Source organism: Protobothrops mucrosquamatus, unplaced genomic scaffold, assembly GCF_001527695.2.
Source record: "Protobothrops mucrosquamatus isolate PMUCROS unplaced genomic scaffold, P.Mucros_1.0 scaffold3493, whole genome shotgun sequence".
NCBI classification, from domain to species: domain Eukaryota; kingdom Metazoa; phylum Chordata; class Lepidosauria; order Squamata; family Viperidae; genus Protobothrops; species Protobothrops mucrosquamatus.
The window spans coordinates 88683-96182 of record NW_015389466.1 but is presented as its reverse complement, the minus strand read 5'-3'; positions in this window follow the sequence as shown (position 1 = coordinate 96182).

Sequence of the window (7500 nt, the reverse complement as noted above, 5' to 3'; positions counted from 1 at the left end):
TATTCTATTCTATTCTATTCTATTCTATTCTATTCTATTCTATTCTACTCTATTCTACATTCCTGTATCCTATGCTATGCTATGCTATGCTATCCTATATTCTATTCTATTCTACATTCATGTATTCTATTCTATTCTATTCTATTCTATTCTATTCTATTCTATTCTATTCTATTCTATTCTATTCTATTCTTTATTCTATTCCATTCTTTATTCCATTCTATTCCATAGATATAGATATGTAGACAATACAATATATTATATTAAATTCAGATCAAACCATAATAAAATCACCATAATATGGAGCCATAGAATTGCAATGGGATAGCTGTTATAATTCGATCTCTAAGGAAGCTAACCATCTAACTGGTGTAGCTGCGGTGAGATCATTGTTGCTCAATAGTAGTAACTGTGAGAGGGACCTCGGAGTCCTAGTGGACGATCCCTTAAACATGAGCCAGCCATGTGCTGCTGCTGCCAAAAAGGCCAACATACTGCTGGGCTGCATTAATAGAGGGATAGAATCAAGATCATGTGAAGGGTTAATACCACTTTACAAGGCCTTGGTAAGGCCACACTTGGAATACGGCATCCAGTTTTGGTCAGCACGATGTAAAAAAGATGTTGAGACTCTAGAAAGAGTGCAGAGAACAGCAACAAAGAGGATTAGGGGACTGGAGGCTAAAGCATATAAGGAAAGGTTGCTGGAATTGGGTATGTCTAGTTTAACAAAGAGAAGGATGAGGGGGGACAGGATAGCAGTCTTCCAGTATCTCAGGGGCTGCCCCAAAGAAGAGGGAGTCAAGCTATTCTCCAAAGCCCCTGAAGGCAGGACAAAAAGCAACGGGTGGAAACTAATCAAGGAGAGAAGCAACCTGGAACTAAGGAGAAACTTCCTGACAGTTGGAACAATTAACCAGTGGAACAACCTGCCTCCAGAAGCGGTGAATGCTCCAACACTGGAAGTTTTTAAGAAGAGACTGGACAGCCATTTGTCTGAAATGGTATAGGGTTTCCTGCCTGATCAGGGGGTTGGACTAGATGATCTCCAAGGTCCCTTCCAACTTTATTATTATTATTATTATTATTATTGTTATTATTATTATTATTATTATTATTATTATTATTATTATTATTACTATTATTATTATTATTATTATTGTTGTTGTTGTTATTGTTATTATTGTTGTTGTTATTATTATTATTATTATCATCATCATCCCAGGTGCCTTGAAATTTCCTGAGGGGACATTCTTGAACTTTATGTATTATAGTTTGTTCCAGTACACCACAGTCACATTTCAGGCTCTCGGCCATTTGATCATCTTAGTTGCTCTTCTCTGAACTTTTTCCAAGATCTCAACATCTTTTTTGTGATATGGTGACCAAAACTGACTGCAGTATTTCAGGTGTGGCCTCACCAGGGTTTTATACAGCGGTACTAATACTTCACGTGATCTTGATTCTATGCCTCTGTTTATACAACTCAGGATTGTGTTAGCACACGGCTGGCTCACGGTCAAGTGATCGTCCACTGGGACTCCAAGGTCCCTCTCTCAGTTGCTGTTTATATTTATATTTTATATTCATCATATAAGATCATATAAAATGCTTCTACCAGCAACGAAAGATGTAGAACAGTGTTCCTCACCCACGGCAACTTCATGTTCTGTGGACTGCAATTCCCATTGCTGCTGGGCAATTCTGGGAATTGAAGTCCACAAAGCTTAAAGTGGCCCCAGTTGCGAAACCCACTTCTATGTCTTCCATTGCTAGTATAATAATAATAATAATAATAATAATAATAATAATAATAATAATAATAATAATAATAATAATAATAATAATAATAATAATAATAATAATAATAATAGTAAAGTTGGAAGGGACCTTGGAGGAGGTCATCTAGTCCAACCCCCTGCTCAGGCAGGAAACCCTACACCATTTCAGACAAAGGGCTGTCCAGTCTCTTCTTAAAAACTTCCAGTGTTGGAGCATTCACCGCTTCTGGAGGCAGGTTGTTCCACTGGTTAATTGTTCTGATTGTCAGGAAGTTTCTCCTTAGTTCCAGGTTGCTTCTCTCCATGATTAGTTTCCACCTGTTGCTTCTTGTCCTGCCTTCAGGGGCTTTGGAGAATGGCTTGACTCCCTCTTCTTTGGGGCAGCCCCTGAGATACTGGAAGACTCCTATCCTGTCCCCCCTCGTCCTTCTCTTCATTAAACTAGACATACCCAATTCCAGCAACCGTTCCTCATATGTTTTATCCTCCAGTCCCCTGATCATCTTTGTTGCTCTTCTCTGCACTCTTTCCAGAGTCTCAGCATCTTTTTTACATCGTGGTGACGAAAACTGGATGCGGTATTCCAAGTGTGGCCTTACCAAGGCCTTGTAAAGTGGTATTAACACTTCACGTGATCTTGATTCTATCCCTCTGTTAATGCAGCCCAGCACTGTGTTGGCCTTTTTGGCAGCTGCAGCACACGGCTGGCTCCTATTTAAGGGATTGTCCACTAGGACTCCGAGGTCCCTCTCACAGTTACTACTATTGAGCCAGGTACCCCCTATATACTATACCTTTACATTTGGTTTTTCTTGCCTAAATGTAGAACCTTACTTTTTTCACCCTTGAATTTCATTTTGTTAGATAGCGCCCAGTGTTCAAGTCTGTCTGGATCCTCCTGTATCCTAAGCCTGTCTTCTNNTGATGAAGATGTTGAAGAGCACTGGGCCCAGAACAGAGCCCTGGGGCACCCCACTACACACTTCCCTCCATGTAGATGAGGTTCCATTGAGGATAAGAAACATTTTCCTCCACTTAAAACGGAGATTCTTAAGAGCCCTGAACAACAGTTTTGATCATGCTAAGATGTGGGCTAAACTCACACTTGATCTTCTAGGTCCGTTCCCATCCGGTTGCCTCTCTCTGTACATGACTTTTGGAGTGCTGTGCATTTCTTTTGAACAATTTCCTTGAATGTTCTCACGTAGTAAGTAATGCAACTCAGCGCGAGCAATTAATCAGTGGCCAATTAGGAGCCGACGTGAACATTTCCTACCATCAGGCATAACTGTTATTATTACAGATGATTAAATAAAATGTAATTGAGGGAACAGGCAATTTGCTAACATCATGGAAGGGCAGCCGGGACCACCTGGAGTGAAGGTCCCTTCAGAGGGCAGGCCAAGATGAGGTCAACCCAACCAAGACCAGCATCTACACCAGGGGTAGTCAACCTTGGCTCTTTTATGACTCGTGGACTTCAATTCCCAGAATTCCTGAGCCAGCTTAGCTGGCTCAGGAATTCTGGGAGTTGAAGTCCACGAGTCAAAAAAGAGCCAAGGTTGACTACCCCTGATCTACACAGCCATTCAGAACCAACTATGGTTAAGCTATTGGACTAGGATTGGAAAAAGAGAGGCTAAAGTCTTCCATCAGCTGCTGATTTGAATCAAGCCGTACCAGTGAAGTGTAACAAAGCTGTACTCCTGAATCATATTGACTAACCTGGTTAATAAATCCTAGATGATCTTACAGCCGGCTCTTTTATCTCTGCTGCTAGGCAACCCCATTCTTACTGTCTCTGCTCCATCTCTGAATATCCTTTCAGGGTAGAATGGTTCAAATAGGTCAAGATGGCAGCCGGGGCCAACCCCGTTTGACCTGCACGAGCCAGGTGACACATTAAGAGGAAAGGATTCAGTCACATAGTTTGCGGTGGTTGTGTTTAAGTCATAAAAATAGCACATCGTAACGTTCAATCAATTAGAATAGAATAGAATAGAATAGAATAGAATAGAATAGAATAGAATATAGAATAGAATACAATATAGAATACAATACAATACAATACAATAGATATTGTAATATAGAATAGAATAGAATATAGAATATAGAATATAGAATATAGAATATAGAATAGAATAGAATAGAATAGAATAGAATAGAATAGAATAGAATAGAATAGAATAGAATAGAATAAGATATTGGAATATAGAATAGAATAGAATAGAAATTCAATGGTGAAAAAAGCAAGGTTCTACATTTAGGCAAGAAAAACCAAATGTACAGGTATAGTATAGGGGGTACCTTGCTCAATAGTAGCAACTGTGAGAGGGACCTCGGAGTCCTAGAGGACAATCCCTTAAATAGGAGCCAGCCGTGTGCTGCAGCTGCCAAAAAGGCCAACACAGTGCTGGACTGCATTAACAGAGGGATAGAATCAAGATCACGTGAAGGGTTAATATCACTTTACAATGCCTTGGTAAGGCCACACTTGGAATCCTGCATCCAGTTTTGGTCACCACGATGTAAAAAAGATGCTGAAACATCTAGAAAGAGTGCAGAGAAGAGCAACAAAGACGATCAGGGGACTGGAGGCTAAAACATACAAGGAACGGTTGCTGGAATTGGGGATGTCTAGTTTAATGAAGAGAAGGACGAGGGGGGACATGATAGCAGCCTTCCAATATCTCAGGGGCTGCCGCAAAGAAGAGGGAGTCAAGCTATTCTCCAAAGGACCTGAAGGCAGGACAAGAAGCAATGGATGGAAACTCATCAAGGAGAGAAGCAACCTAGAACTAAGGAGAAACTTCCTGACAGTGAGAACAATTAACCAGCGGAACTACCTGCCTCCAGAAGCTGTGAATGCTCCAACACTGGAAGTTTTTAAGAAGAGACTGGACAGCCATTTGTCCGAAATGGTATAGGGTTTCCTGCCTGAGCAGGGGGTTGGACTAGATGACCTCCAAGGTCCCTTCCAACTTTACTATTATTATTATTATTTAGACTAGACTAGACTAGACTAGACTAGACTAGAATAGAATAGAATAGAATAGAATAGATGTTGGAAGGGACCTTGGAGATCTTCTAGTCCAGGGGTGTCAAACTGCCGGCCCACAGACCAGATGTGTCACCAGGAAACCGCGCCCACCCCATTGCCAGCAACGGAGAAAAAGCTCCGATACGTCGCGTGGCATCACGTGACGTCGCGAGTTTGACATGTCTGTTCTAGAGTCTCGACATCTTTTTTACATCGTGGTGACCAAAACCGGATGCAGTACTGTAGCATCCCCTCTTGTCACGTGATCAAAATTTAGGCGCTTGGCAACGGGCAGTTATTTGCGATGGTTGCAGCATCCTGGAGTTACGTGATCGCCATTTGCGTTCTTCCCAGCTGATCTCTGGCCAGCCAAGTCCATGGGGGAGGTCAGATTCGTTTAAGGACCACCTGATTCACTTAAGAACTGCGTTGATTTGCTTGGCACGGTGGCGGAAAAAGTTATAAAACTGGACGCAACTCACTCCACGGCTGCCTGGCTTAGGAACGGGACCCCTGATCCACATCGTGGCCATCAGCTGAGGAACACCCATAATTCAGAATGCATATCCATTAGACCAGAGGTCCCCAAAGTTTCTCGGTTGGCAGACCAGAGAGAAAAGGAGGGGAAAGCATTTTACGCACATGCACGCACACACGCACACAAACGGGGCGTGAGCATGCATGATACAAATGGGGCAGTGCTAGCACCCGCGTGACACTCACTAGCCCTGCCCCGTTTTTCCATGCAAGCTCTAGTACTGCCCCGTTTTCACACCGCACAGCGCCCCATTGTTGCGCCACATGGTGCCCCATTTTCACAGCATGTGGTGCCCCATTTTCACCACCCGGTGCCCCCTTTTTGCTGTGTGGGCATTAGCATCACCCAGTTTTCACACTGCACAGCGCCCCATTGTTGCACCACATGGTGCCCCATTTTCACAGCATGTGGAGCCCCGTTTTCACCACCTGGTGCCCCATTTTTGCTGTGTGGGCACTAGTACCACCCCGTTTTCACACCACATAGTGCCCCATTTTTGCGCTACATGGTACCCTGTTTTCACAGCATGTGGCACCCCGTTTTCACCACCCGGTTCCCCCTTTTTGCTGTGTGGGCAGTAGCATCACCCCGTTTTTACACCACATAGTGCCCCATTTTTGCTCCACATGGTGCCCCATTTTCACAGCATGTGGAGCCCCGTTTTCACCACCCGGTGCCCCCTTTTTGCTGTGTGGGTGCTAGCACTGTCCCATTTTCACACCGCACAGTGCCCCATTTTTGCGCCACACGGTGCCCTGTTTTCACGGCATGTGGAGCCCCATTTTTGCCACATGGTGCCCCCTTTTGCCATGTGGTGCCCCATTTGCATAGCGGCGGTGGCACTAGTGCGAGTGGGGGTGACTGCGCACACACGTGTGTGCGTACTGGCCAGCCTGTTGCACAGCCCAGTGGCCAACAGGCCACGGCCCTGTAGTAGGCTGCGGACCACAGGTTGGGGACCCCTGTATTAGACCGTTTGGTTGTTGCTGTCGCTGGGGCATTGTGAGTCCGAGATCTCAACAGAAGACGGGGATCTACTTTCATCTCCATCCCTGCTCTACTTTAGGACTTTTTTAATTTCCTTTTTAGGTCAAACGGAGCAAGACTTGAAAACGACTTTGATTTATTAAATGGATCCTTCTGCAGCCGGATAATCAGCTAAGACTGCCAAGTGCCCGGAGGAGGGATTAAAGAGAGACCGTATCTGGGCAGATAAATCAAATCACTTTCCCAAGATTAGGAAACCTTCTTGCTTGTGGCCTTTCCTCTTACAGACTCCCTGCTCCGGCCTTGAGTTGCCTGATCTGGGTCAGTGTTTATGTTTTAAACTCTTAAGTGGTGCCACTAATCTCGGTTAATCGGACTTTAAAGATGGGATAGAACGCTTAATGCGCTGGGCTGAGGCGGCCTCTTAATGTGGCTGAACATTAGCTTTCAGCTCCTGCAGAAGGAACAATGACCTCGTTCAGACGAGTGTGTGTGTGTGTGTGTGTGTGTGTGTGTGTGCACGCGTTGCAAAGCGAAAACTAAAAATCCTGTTTTGGGTAGGGAAAACGCACAGGTAGTCCTCGACGTATGGCCAGAAATTGAGGCTGGAATTGCCGTTGTGAAGCGAGGCATTTCTTCGCGTCCTTGCTTGCCAGGAGTTGTTCAGCGCATCGCTGCAGGTGTGAAGTTAGGGACACCTGTTGTTCAGGGAATCTGGCTTCCCCCAACTGATTTTGCTCGTCAGAAGATCGCAAAAGCGGATCCCGGGACCCGGCGACGGTCATCAGTAGGAGTCAGTGGCCGAGGGTCTGAATGTTGAATTTTCTGAGAAGTAAAGCCAATGGGGTGGGTGGGGGGGAAGCCGGGTTCAATTTAATCAGCCGTGTTGCTAACTTAACCACTGCAGGGGCTCACTTGACAGCTGGGGCAAGGAAGGTGGTAAAATGGGGCAAAACCCACTTAAAAATGGTCCGGCTTAGCAATAGAAATGTTGGGCTCAATTATGGTCGTAAATCGAGGACTACCTTCTTCTTCTTCCTCCTTCTTCTTCTCCTCCTCCTCTTCTTCATCTTCTCCTTCTTCTCCTTCTCCTTCTCCTTCTTCTTCTCCTCCTCCTCCTCCTCCTCCTCTTCTTCTCCTTCTCCTCCTCCTCC